Source organism: Chrysochloris asiatica, unplaced genomic scaffold, assembly GCF_000296735.1.
Source record: "Chrysochloris asiatica unplaced genomic scaffold, ChrAsi1.0 scaffold00066, whole genome shotgun sequence".
NCBI classification, from domain to species: domain Eukaryota; kingdom Metazoa; phylum Chordata; class Mammalia; order Afrosoricida; family Chrysochloridae; genus Chrysochloris; species Chrysochloris asiatica.
Window position 1 is genome coordinate 13,236,126 of NW_006408584.1, and position 14,155 is coordinate 13,250,280.

The 14,155-nt window shown below is 37.4% G+C and overlaps 1 pseudogene; it reads left to right on the forward strand.

The window, feature by feature from the left end:
* Window positions 1–9,921, forward strand: part of LOC102833404 — an 18,719-nt pseudogene extending 8,798 nt beyond the window's left edge.
* Window positions 9,922–14,155: the final 4,234 nt, after the last annotated feature.

The window sequence follows — 14,155 nt, forward strand, 5'->3', positions numbered from 1 at the left end:
AAAAACGTGACTGTGTTTGAATTAATGAGTGTGCAAATCAAAGTGCTTGAAATTGAGTGACTAAGCAAGTAATGGTGTTATTATCAAAGCTAAGATATTAATTAAGAGATTTTATTTCCTGAACAAAGAAGGGGAATGAGCTTTTACTTGGACTTCAATGCTCATATACATTCATATGATTATATTGGTGTATAGTTGTTGTTGTTAGGTGCCATAGAGCCAGTATCAACTCAGCAATCTTATGTACAGCAGAATGAAACACTGCCAGGTTCTGCACCAACCTAACAATTATTGCTATGCCTGAGTCAATTGCTGCTGCCATTGTGTCAATCCATTTTGTTGGGGGGTCTTTCTCTTTTTCTCCAACATCCCAATTTACCAAACATAATATACTTCTGCAGGGATTGATCCCTCCTGATAATATGTTTGAAGTATGAGAGATGAAGTTTGGCCATCCAAGTTTCCAAGGAGCACTCAAGCTGTACTTCTTCCAACATAGATCTGCTCGTTCTTTTGGCAGCCCATGGTACTTTCAATAATCTCCTCCAACACCATAACTCAACTGGATCAATTCTTCTACATCTTCCTTATACACTGTCCGACTTTCACATGTTAATGCGTAGGTGTTACTTTTTAGCAGTTTCTTAAGTGATAAAATTGCAGATTTTAATATGCATAACTGAGCATAAAATGGTAGTACTTGAAAATATTTAAATTGCATGACAAAAAAAAATGTTTCTGGTAATAAAAAATAAAACGTTTGTTTGAAAATATTGGCTGTGATAAAAGACTTGAGCATAGATCAGAAGCTGAAAATCCAGGAGAGCAGGTAGAGTTTGTTGAGGTCAATAATACATGAGAAAAGTAAATCTCTTTAAATGGGTTGGATTATTGAGTTAAAAGTATTATTTGACCTTGAGTTATTCTTCTGAAGTCTAATGTCTTTAAAACATTTTTTTAACTTCCTGAAGTATAATAAAGAGATATTTAGTATAAAGTATTTGTAAAAAATTAATCATTTTTAAGACACGGAAATATAGTTAGTTCCAGTATTGTCACTTTTAAAGCTGAAAGTATTAAGCAATTTATTTAGAAAATGCAATAATGGTAAAAATCAATGATGCTTCAGAAATTAGAAAACAAGTACTAAATCTGTGAAGGCAATGATCTTATATGTTAGGACATGGATCCTAGTTTAACTGTGTGAAGGTAAACATTACATTGAAGAATAAGATGCTATATTAGTGGGGCATCAATTAAATATAATCACAAATGCAATATTTGAAGATTCTAGTAAATTTTATTTTTTATATTACTGTTCTCAGAAGTGACTGAGCCTTGTAGTTGCATTGTATTATTAAGAAAAATATACAGAAAATATTAGAAATGTGTGACTAATATAAAATTCAGATTCCAAGGATCAAGGGTTAAAACAGGAAAGATATTCTCAAAAATAAATAATGCCATGTCATCAATTAAAACAAAACATACATTCATTATTCATAGCACCAGTGAGAAAAATACACAAATATATGTTCATTTAAACCTAATTTGGAGTATATAGTCAAGTTCATGAACAGGCAAGTTATAGCTCCCCCTGCCAAAAAAAACAGTGTGCCTCCATAATTTTTGTAAACAAAATTTATTGAAGATAGCCATGCCCTTGTCTCTTTATTATCTATTACTTCTATTAGCATGTTGTTGTTGTTAAGTGTCATTGAGTCGGTTCTTACCCACAGCAATTCTGTATAGGGTTTCCAAGGAGCAGCTAGAGAATTTGAATTGCCAACCTTAAAGATAAAACTGACCTAGCAGTCCAGTGCATTCTTCCACAGCTCCACACCAGGCATGGAAAATATTGACTCTTCTGTTCTTTACAGATAATATTGACTGGTCTTTTGGGCAATACTAAGGTTTGAGAAAAGTTCTGTTTTTGATGAGCAAAGATCCTGTCTTGGGATAGCCCCTCCCTCTGGCTAGTCACATGATTCATGAGAAAATAATGCATTCTTTCATGAATAAAACAATAAAATAATGCATTCTCTCTGTCAGTATACTAATAGGAAACATGACTTATTTTACTTAGGGTTATTAAGAAAAGTTTTCTTTTCAAAGATATTGGTTTAATTACAGAATGTTCCTTGGAGGTGAGGATGCTGAGACTTGGTCTCTTGTTCTTTGTACCAGGAGAATGATATCATGCTTGGTAAAGTAGAAGGTCATTGTAAAAGAGGAAGAACCCCAACAAGGTGGATAGACACAGTGGCCAAAAAAATGAACTCAAATGTAAAAACAGTTGTGAGGATGGCAAAAGAAAGTACAGCAATTTTTTTTGTTGTGCATACGGTTGTTATGAGGTTGAACTAAGTAAAGTACATGGCACTTAACAACAACTATAACAACAATTTCATTAATCACGGTATAAGTAAAAATGAAGCAGCCATAGTCAATAGGAGAAACTTGATTTAGTAATAACAGAACTACAACAATTCCGAGAATCAGATTAATGACAGCAAAAACTATAGGTTTTTTGGTTGTTTGGTGCCATCAAGTCGGTTCCAACTTATGGCAACCCTGTGAATGTTATATATCTTGTGCCATCCTCACAGTTGTTACTATGTTTGAGTCCACTGTTGCTGCCACTGTGTCAACCCATCTTGTGGGAGGTTCTTCTCTTTTTTCCTGACCTTCCATTTTTTCAAGCATGATGTCCTTCTCCAGGGAATGGTCCCTCCTGATAATATTACAAAGCACGAGAGATAAAATATCGATATCCTCATTACAACAAACAATCTGGTTGTACTTTTTCCAAGAGATATATGTTTTTTCTTCTGGCAGTCTGTAGTCTTTGAAACTTAAATAGGGAAAAAAGAAAAGAACAAAGTTGGTTCTGACTCATAATGGCATTAAGTTTGATTGAAAAACACCATGTCCAGTTCTGCACCATCCAAAAAATTGTTTTACGTTTGAGCTGCTGCCAATGTGCCAATCCACCTTCTTTGGAGTCTCCCTCTTTTTTGCTCACCCTACACTTTATCAAGTATAATGTCCTTCTCCAGTGACTGGTCCCTCTTGATAAAATGTCCGAAATATTATCATCCTGACTTATAAGGAGCATCTGGCTATACTTCTTCCAACACAGTTCTGTTTTTGTTTGTTTGTTTGTTTTTTAGGTGCAGTCCATACTGATGGCTGTGGTACTTGACCTTCATCTCTAGATTTTTCAAGTCCTCTTCACTTTCATCAAGCAGGGTTGAGTCATTTTGCTTATAACAGGACATTAATGAGTCATCCTTCAATCATGATGTCATGCTATTCTTAGAAACCAGCTACTCAGATTATTTGTTCAGTATGTAGATTAAATAAATATGGTGAAAGAATACAACCCTTGGACACATATTTCCTGATTTTAAACTATTCAAAGTCCCCTTGTTCTGTTTCAATAACGGTCTGTTGCTCTACATACAGTTTCCTCACAAATACAATCAATTGTTCTAGAATGCCCATTCTTAGCAATGTTATCCATAGCTTGTCATGATCCACACAATCGGAAGGCCTTGCACAATCAATAAAACACAAGTCAACATTTTTCTTGTATTCTCTGCTTTCAACGAAGATCCAATGGATATCAGCAATGATATCCCTTGTTCCACATCCTCTTCTAAACCCAGCTTGAATTTCTGACAGTTCCCTGTCAATGTACAGTTGCAGTTATTTTTAAATTTCAGCAAATTTTACTTGCATGTGATATTAATGATATTTTTCAATGATGTCTACATTCTTTTTGGTCACCTTTCTTTGGAATGGGCATGCATTTGGATCTCTTCAAATCAGTTGACCAAATTTCTACTTATTTCCGCTTTTTAAGCCATAACAACACAAGTTGTTCCCCTGAATATTTCCTCTATATATCACGTAGACTCAGAAAAAAAAAAAACTGTGGATAACTGAAACGGCTAAAATGGACTACTGGGTAGCTCATGTGTGTGCTACTTTTCATTTTCTGTGAAATATTTTATAAACCTTTAAATTGTATAAAACTGATTTGATTTTGTGCATACTGACCAGTTTTACATCTCTGTAAAATCAGTTAAGCATTACTGGTTGTCTAATATAAGTGTGTTACTTTTAATGCACCTTGGAGTTGGATGCAACACCTTACTGTTTCCTCAACAACTGATGAGTTAAATAAAATTTTATACATGTTTATGTAATATTTGTATAAGAGTCAGTATATCACTAAAAAATATTCTTTAGTGATAGCATAACTAAAACTAAGGCTCATGATTTAAACTGGAAAAGGTACATTAGTTTATCAAGATGCTTTAAAAGATATTTCTGATTCCCTAGAGGGTTGAAGAAGGATTGCTCAGCAGCAGTTCAAGTAAAAATCAATTTAAGCACTATAGGCATTATGTGGCAAGTTGATGAAGGAAACAACTTAATAAGACAAATATATACAATGCTTCTTAATGTGATCAGTGATTTTTATGATCAACTATGGTATTTAACAAGGCTGCTATGTAGTACTTTTAAAATATTTCAGAGAATGACAAGGCATGATTTTTTTCTATTTTTTTATTGTAGAAGAAAAGTAAATTTATTGTTGTTTGAATATTTTAAATATATATCCTTCACCTTACATTCCTTTATCATTAAAATTGTGGTTTTCCCTACTTCTCTGTATTGTCAACAGGTTAAAGAATAAAAGTTTGTATCCCATGCAAAATTATTTAGGTTTTTACCCACTTTAAAGGTACTATGTGTATATTGCAGGGTCAGAGAAATTGGCAGGATCGTGAACTGCTTTCCAGTTTGCTTCTATACAAGTAATCTGTAGGCAAGTATGCTATTTATTTCAGAGAGGAATGTTTTCACTTGAAATTTTTCAATTTCATGCAAAAAATTATCCTATATGTACCTTTGATAAGTTGTACAGTGTTAGGCCAAGGTTTGCTGTTTGAGCCCACTAGCACCTCCATGGGGAAAAAAGACGAAGCTGTCTCCTTCTATAAACATTTACAGCCATGGAAATCTATCATACAGTTCTACTTTGAATGGCAAGGTCACTAGAAGTTGCAATGGACACAGGAATAGTGGATTGGTTTGGGTTGGTACTTTGGTAATGGTGCAAGGGCTTACCCTATATAAAGCATGGATACTCAAATGACTATTATTTATATTAGCATACATACTTTAATCAGTACTTTAGTGTCACACTGTTGGTAAAGTACTTGAACTCCAACCACAAGGTCAGTGTTCAAACCCACCAGCCATTCCTTGGAAGCCCTATATAGGGTTTCTGTGAGTCAGAACAGACTCAATTGCACTTAGCAAAAACATATACACATACTAATTTTATCAGCTACCACTCATCTGTTAATTTGTCATACTGCTGTGGCTTGCATGTTTCTGTGATTCTGGAAGCTATGCCATTGGTGTATTAAGTACCAGCAAGTTCACACACGGTTGGCAGATTTCAGTTGAACTTCCAGACAAAGACAGGTTTGAAAAGAGAGGTAGACTACTTCTTAATATTTAGTCACTGAAAACCTTATATCTAGCAATGGGACACTGTCAGAAAGCACCAGAATATTGAATATTAAAATATAATGAAGGGCACCAGAATACTGTCAGATACGGTGCAGGAAGATGAACCCCTCAGGTTAGAATGCACTAAAAATAAAACTAAGGAAGAGCAGCCTCCTCAAAGTAAAGTTGACCTTGATGATCTTCATTTGCTAATGGAGCAAAACTGAAAATGAAGAAAACCAGTTGTAAACATCCACTAATAATTGGAACATCGAATGAACATCTAGGGAAATTGCAAATTGTTAAAAAATGAATTGGAACGCATAAACATTGATACCCTGGGCATTATTGAACTGAAATGGGTTGGTATTGGCTGTTTTAAATCTGACAATCACATATTTTACTATGCCAGGAATGACAAATTGAAGAGGAATGGCATCGCATTCATCATTCAGAAAGCATCAAAAGAAAATGCATTTCAAGATGTCTTGAAGTGCAATGCTATCTCTCAGAGCACAATATCCATACATCTACAAGGATGTCAAGTCAATTCCATTATTACTAAAATTTATGTACTAACCACTTCAGTCTGAAATTCTACCAACTTCTTCAGCCTGAAATTGATCAAGCATGCAATCAAGAAATATTGATAATCACTAGCAATTGAAATACGAAGTTTGGAAGCAAAGAAGAGGCTCAATCATTCAAAAATATGGCCTTTGTGATAGAAATGATGCTAGAGATCACATGATAGAATTTTGCAAGAGCAATAACTTCTTCATTGCAAATACCTTTTTTAAACAACATAAAAGATGCACATAGACCTCACAGGCTGGAATACACAGAAATCAAACTGACTGCATCAATGGATAGAGACAACTCTATATTATCAGCCAAAACCACGTGAGGGACAGACTGTGGAATAGGCCATCAGTGGCTCATATCCAAGTTAAGGCTGAATCTGTAGAAAATTAAAACAAGTCCACGAGAATCGAAATATGACATTGAATAAATCCCACGTGAATTTAGATATCATCTGAAGAACAGATTTGGTGCGTTAGATACTACAGACTGAAGACAAGATGAGTTGTGAGATGACATCAAGAACATCATACAGGAAGAAATCAAAAGGCAATTGAGATGATTCAAAAGAAGGAAAAACCATATGGATATCAGAAGAAACTCTGAAACTAGCTCTTCAGCATAGAGATGCTAAAGCAAATGGAAGAAATGGGAGGTAACAAAGCTTAATAGAGAAGTTCAAAGGTCAGCTCAAGAAGAAAAAGTCAAATATTATAATGAAATTTGGAAAGATCTTGAGTTAGAATACCAAAAGGAACAGGCGCCCTCAGAATTTCTTAAGCTGAGAGACCTGAAGAAAAAATTCAAGATTCGACTTCAAATACTGGAGGATTCCATGGATATATTATTAAATGATTCAGAAAGCATCAAAAGAAGATGGAAGGAATACACAAAGTCACTGTACCAAAAAGAAATGGTTGAAGTTCAACCATTTCAAGAGGTAGCACATGAACAAGAGCCAATGGTACTGTAGGAAGAAGTTCAATGTGCACTGAAGGCATTGACAAAGAACAAGGTTCCAGGGATTGATGGAATAAAAATTGAAATATTTCAACAAACTGATGAAATTCTGGAGGCACACACTGATCTATGCCTAGAAATTTGGAAGACAGCTACTTGACACTGAGTGAAATCCATATTTCTGCCCATTCCAAAGAAAGGTGACCCACCAGAATGTGGAAATCATTGGACAGTATCATTAATATTTCATGCAAATAAAATTGTTGCTAAAGATCATTCAAAAACCACTGTAATCATTGACAAAGCACTTCCAGAGATTCAAGCAAGATTCAGAAGAGGATGTGGAATGAGGGATATCATTGCTGACATCAGATGGATCTTGGCTGAAAGCAAAGAATACCAGAAAGATGTTTACCTGTGCTTTATTGACTAAGCAAAGGCTTTCAATTGTATGGATTTTGACAAGCTATGGACAATATTGTGGAGACCGAGTATTCCAGAACACTTGATTGTGCTCACAAGGAACCTGTACATACACCAAGAGACAGTTGTTCAAATAAAACAAGGGAACACCAAATAGTTTAAAATCAGCAAAGATATGTGCCAGGGTTGTATTCTTTCATCATACTTACTCAATCTGTATTATGAATAAATAATCTGAGAAACTGGATTATATGAAGAAGAACATGTCATCAGGATTGGATGAAGATTTATTAACAACTTGTGATATGCATATGATACAACCTTGCTTGCTGAAAGTGAAGAGGACTTAAATATTTCCTAATGAAGATCAATGGTAGCATAGTGGTTACGAATCAGGCTGCTAACCTCAAGGTCAGCAGTTCAAAACTACCAGCTATTCCGCAGGATAAAGATGAGGCTTTCTGCTCCAGTAAAGATTTACAGCCTCAGATACCCTGAACAGGGTCACTATGGGTCAGAACCGACTCCACAGCACACCACCACCACCAATGAAGATCAAAGACCACAGCCTTCAGTATGGTTTGCACCACAGTGTAAAGAAAACAAAAGTCCTTATCACTGAAACAATGAACAACATCAAGATAAACCAAGAAAATATTGAAGTTGTCAATGACTTTATTTTTCTTGGATCAACTATCAACACTTACGGAAGCAGCTATCAAGAAATAAATGAGGCACTGCATTAGGCAAATCTGCTGTGCAAGTCCTATTTAAAGTGTTCAAGAGTAAAGATGTCATTTTCAGGACTAAGGTGCTTCTAACCCAAATCTTGGTATTTTCAATAACCTCATATGCTTGTGAAAGTTGAACAGTGAATAAGAGATACCACAGGAAAATTGATGCATTTGAGTTATTGTGTTGCAGGGAAATATTGAAAGTACAGTGGACTGCCAAAAGAACCATCAAGTCTGTGTTGGAAGAAGTGTAGCCAGAATGGTTCTTGGAAGCCAGGATGGCCAGATTTCGTCTAAGTCCTTGGGGTACAATATCAAGTTTGGTAAAGTGGACAGTCAGAGAAAAGGAAAGAGACCTCCAACGAGATGTATTGGCACAGTGACAGCAGCAATGAGCTCAACCATAGCGAAAATTGTGAGGTTGGCACAGGACCTGACTGAGGTTCATTTTATTGTGCATAGGGTCACTATGAGTCAGTAAATACTTGATGGCCCCTAACAACCACAAATTTTGTCAGTGTTTTTGCCATAGGAATTAGATCCCATGCCTTAAACTATAGGTATGTAAGATGGCTATTAGAAATAAAAATCTCAAATGTATTCAAAGACTGCTTAGTAAGTACCACTGTGGTTAAAAAAATAATAATAACAATAACAACTAAAAGAAAAAAATCAGTATGTATTTAGGATTTCAATCTAGTAACTCTTTTGAGTGGACATTTGAGCAAGTGTTAAGGAACATTGCTTCCAGAAAAGATCAATGCTGAATTATATTATGAATTTAAGCAGAGGAGCAGAGTCCTGAGGAACATGTAGCAAAAGGCAACAGTGTTTGTTCGCCTGAAGGCAGTAGGTGATGAGATAGATCTAACTAGAAAGTACATACTTAAGGGACTTCACAAGCCTGAGAACAGCAGTGCTTGATCACAGGCACAACCCATATCAGACGTCCTTGGACTAGAGCAGAGAGGACAACTCCATTTCCTCAGTGATTTCTCCTAGGGATAATCTAATCTGATAGAAAAGCTGTGCAGCTCACAGCTAGGTCAATTTTGTATAGTCTCGAAAAAGGTGAGGAAATCCAATTTTTGATCTCAGACAGGATGCTTATAGAAATAAGGTTTCTGGGCAAGCTGAGGGCAGCTCACCATCCCCAGAAAAATAAGTTTTCTTGTCACACTATCCCACATTGTCTTCCTTGGTTCCCTTGACTAAAGAGGCAGTCTGCACATTTTTGAGAGTAGTCAGCAAAGACTACCTGACTCGAGTGACCAGAACAGTGACAAATAATGACCATTACCAAGGATATTTCTCTGGAGGAGAATCAGACACACACTCTGAATATGCTTCTGACTGATGGTTCACCTCTCTCTGTCTTTCCAGGAGAACCCAAACAATGAGGGCTCACCTCCCATGTGAAATGTGAAGGTGGCACAAGAGGCTCAGTTATGGGTCACACTAGGCATTAAGTAAATATGCAAAATTGTCATGTATTGATCAAGAGATTGTCCTACCAATATCTTCAACAACTGAGCACTTGTGGGTCTCTTCACCTCCTCCTGACAATAAGACAAGCAATGATCTTCCAACTCTGTCTCCATCACCCATCCATCAGCAGTTATCAAACAAGTTGCCCAACAAGGATGCTAATAGGCTAGAGAGTGTCTGCTCTTTGCCCAGGACCATATAGGCTGTTATTGTTGATAAGTGCCATAGAGTCAGTTCCAATTCATAACAACCATGCATAGGGTTCCCAAGGGATATGGTGGTGGTGGTTATGTGCCATGGAGTTGGAACCGACTCATAGTGACCCTGTACAGGGTTTCAGAGGCGTAAATCTTTACAGGAGCAGAAGTGAGTATTCATTAAGCCTCCTAGAGGAAACAGAAGTAGTAGGGCCCTAGAGTTTCCCAGGAAAACCCTTCTCCACCACAAACAATGGGTGATATCACCCTGGGGCTACACTCACTCCCATGATATGGAATAATAATGTGGCTGAGAACTCTGCCAAGTTCTCCCTGCATATACCAGAATACTTATTCTCATCCATCATGCTAGATTTGCATCACACTTGGATGAACCCCCAGAACTTATTTTAGGACCAGTGCTTTGTCCCTCCTCAGGTCTAAAAACAGGAGCACTTATAAAGAATGATCAGGCTGAAAACTTAATGCTTTCCCTATTCTTTGGAACAAGAAGATAGTATGTCTTTATTTATTAACCAGTTGTTGGTTCAGACATATTTGGTCTAGTAACCCAGGAGATGATTCTGAATTGGGGGATCAGAGGAGTGAGTGGTCAGTATTGAAGGTCAGAAGTTATAAGCTGTGGAAGGCAATATACTGAGCCCTGGAGTTCTGTTGACTGAATTGTATTTGTTCAAGATTTGGCAAAATGTTCAACAGATGGTGCTGGCAGAACTGGAAAGTGATATGCAAAAGATTGAAACAAGACCTTCAGCTCATGCCTTATACAAAACCCAACTCAACATGAATTAAAGACCTAAATGTGAATCCCAGAATTATGAAGGAAATCAATGAAAAAATTAGGGACAAATGTGAGGGCATTAATTCAGAGAATGTACAGAATACCAAACATTTTGAAAACTACACAAACAAAAGTAGACAAAATAGATAAGTGGGACATACTAAAAATAAAAAACTTGTGTGCATCAAAAGACTTCACCAAAAGAGTAAAAAGGAACCCACAGAATGGGAAAATATATTTTGCAATGACATATCAGACAAGGAACTTTTCTCTAAAATATATAGGAAACTACAACACCTCTATAAGAAAAAGACAAATAACCCAATTTTTAAAATGGCACAGGACATGAACATACACTTCACCAAAGAGGAGATCCAGGCAGCCAACAAACATATGAAGAAATATTCACTATCACTAGCCATTAGAGAGATGTAAATCAAAACAACAATGAGATATCATCTCACAACACAATAACAGCAAAGATTTAAAAACAGTAGAGGACAATAAACGCTGGCAGTGATGTGGAGAGACTGGGACACTCCTGCATTGCTGGTGGGATTGCAAAATTGTTCAACCTCTCTGGAAAGCATTATGGCACTTTCTCAGAAGGTTGGAAATAAAAATACCTTATGATCCAGCAATTCCTCTAATTGGTATTTACCCACAAGAAATACGAGCCACAACATGAGTATATAGATGCACACCAATGTTCATACCAGCTGTATTTACAATAGCAAAAAGATGGAGACAGCCAAAGTGCCCATCAACTGAAGAATGGATAAACAAACTGTGGTACATACACACAATGGAATTTTATGCTACCTTGAAGAATAACAAGCAAGCTGCAAGCCACCGCATAATATGGATGAAACTTGAGGTCATTATGTTGAGTGAAAGTAATCAGTCACAATAGGAGTAATACTACATAGGACCACTACTGTAAAAGACTAAGAAAAAGAACCCATACTAAAGGGGGGGAGTTCTTTGCAGGTTACTGAGATGTGAAGAGTGGGGTGAGGGGAGGGAGGGGAAGGTGTAGCATAGGACAGGGAATATACACAAGATAGTTTGGGTGCTAGAGAGGAGGGCAATATACAAGAAGTGGGAAGGGAATGGAAGAACAAAGTGGATGGGAGAACAATTAGGCAGGTTTGCATGGGCTAAGTGGGACAGAGGTAAAGAATGATGTATGCACAATCTTGGAACAATAGGGTTCTGGGATACAGAGATTGAGACATGGTTGGAAGGGGGAAAAGGAGGGAAATAATGTTAAGATGCTTGGCTGTCTTTTGAATCTTGGTTTCCCTGGCATACCATTATAAAATAGACACTGGAGGGGAGAGAAAGGAATAGCTAGAAATATCACCATAGAAAGCTTGTAAGTCCATCATATGCCTATAACTGATTGGAATACCTAAAATGGGTCTACAACGTGCTCAGTGAAGAAAGCTTCCTGTGGAACCTCTGCATTACATAAGACCATAGGTAGAATCCTGAACAGCATCCAGAATATTCTGAGGTGGGAAATGTCCAATTGAAAGGATGGGCATAGCAGCCTGGAGCAGCTAGAAGAACAGAAGATACTTCTTGAAAGAAAGACTGACAGGAAAAATACAAAACAATATACACAAACTGACTGAACAAGAACAAGAAAGTTGCTCACCCAGGAAACATCAAGGCAAGTGGTTGGGTCCTCTCAGAGCAAACCCTCTTCGAAGACTAAGATTCAGTGGTAATATGATTGGTGACCACATTCATCACTGATAAGGGGAAGTGAGGGAAAAATAGCAATGAAGCTGTGAGCTAAGCCCTACAATGCTCAATAAACTCCTATAATCCCGGGTAGAGACCTGGTTGGCCAGCAGTGTGGCAAGACCTGGGGACTCTTGGGCCCAGAGTCAGTGACATAGCCACAGAGGACTAGAGTGGAGAGTGAAGCTTCCAGCTGATAAAAAGAGAGGGCTTATGCACAAGAACACCCACACTTGCAGATCATACCCACTTGACCTGGCTTCAATGACTGGATGATCAGAGCTCAACCAGAAGAAGAAAGAGGAGGAAAAAAAGAGTAATCTGATACAATTTGATGAATGACCTACACCTATGAATGCAGTAGCTCAAACGAGGGAACAAATCTTTACACCAACGATCATTTCCACCCCCTCTATACACAGATTAGACAGGGATAGGCAACTTGGACATTGGCTACCCAAAGTGGTGAAGGGGGGCTACAAAGGCAAGAAGTGACTAGCTTACAAAATTTCAAGTGGAGACCTAGATCCAGAGGGCATGGAGAAATGTAGAATCTCCACTGAATAGTATCCAATCTGTTTAGGCAGGGCAGAGGAAAGGAAATAACGGGTAGGTCTCTTGTGATACAATAGTGAATAATTGTTATCACAACTGACTGTGAGGGTTGGAAATGTAAAGTTAGACATTTTGTAGCAAGGAGGGGAATAAATGACTTTGCAGTCTATGAGTGGAGGTTCCTGGGACCATCAAGGGAGAAGAGCAGTGTGTGGGAACCTACCCAGAGAAGCAGTGATACCTGAGATGGAGGCAGAGACCATAACATGGAGAGATGAAGTAGCTGGGGCCTCTAGATGCAGACAGGGAGAGGGGCTGTGTGCTGACAATCAGGGGCCAGGCTTATAGGGTATACCCTTTGTTTAACTGATGATGTATGGAGGGGATTGTAACCATGGCAATGAAATGGTACGATAGGATGAATGTAAAACTAATGTTCTTCCATGTAAACTATCACAATAAAACATTTTTTAAAAAAAGGTTTGGAAAAATACCAAAACATTTTAGAGTGCTTCAGAGTGAGGGGCAAGGTCTCCCCCCCTCCAGCCTTTTTTGAGATTGTTTAGTTTTGGGCAATATGTTAGCTTTGAAATATGTACTGAAATATATAAACCTTGACTTGATATGTAAAGAAGTAAGAATTTGAGGAGATAATATACAAATAGATTTTCCTCATATCTTGGCTGCTAACTGTCTTATTCTTTAGATACCCTGAAGCTGTTGTGTTGATGGCAATAATCATAGTCCTAACCATCACTCATTTAAACAAATATTTTATTACTTCTAACCAAAAGAACAAATCAACATCAATATATTATTCTCAACATGAGAAATGCATATCAGTACAGACCATGTTAGCATAGGGTCGGTGACTTTGTGATACTTGCTGTGTAGATCTCAGTGAGCCTGGAATGTGGAATATAATATGTAGTTACAATTCAAATTCACTGCTATCAAGTCAATTGTAAAGACTATACAAGTATATGAAGGAGCTCTGGTAGCGTAGTGGTTACGAATCGGGCTGTGAACCGCAAGATCAGCAGTTCAAAACTACCAGCTGTTCCGCGGGAGAAAGATGAGGCTTTCTGCTCCCGTAAAGATTTACAGCCTCAGAAACCCTGTGCAGGGTC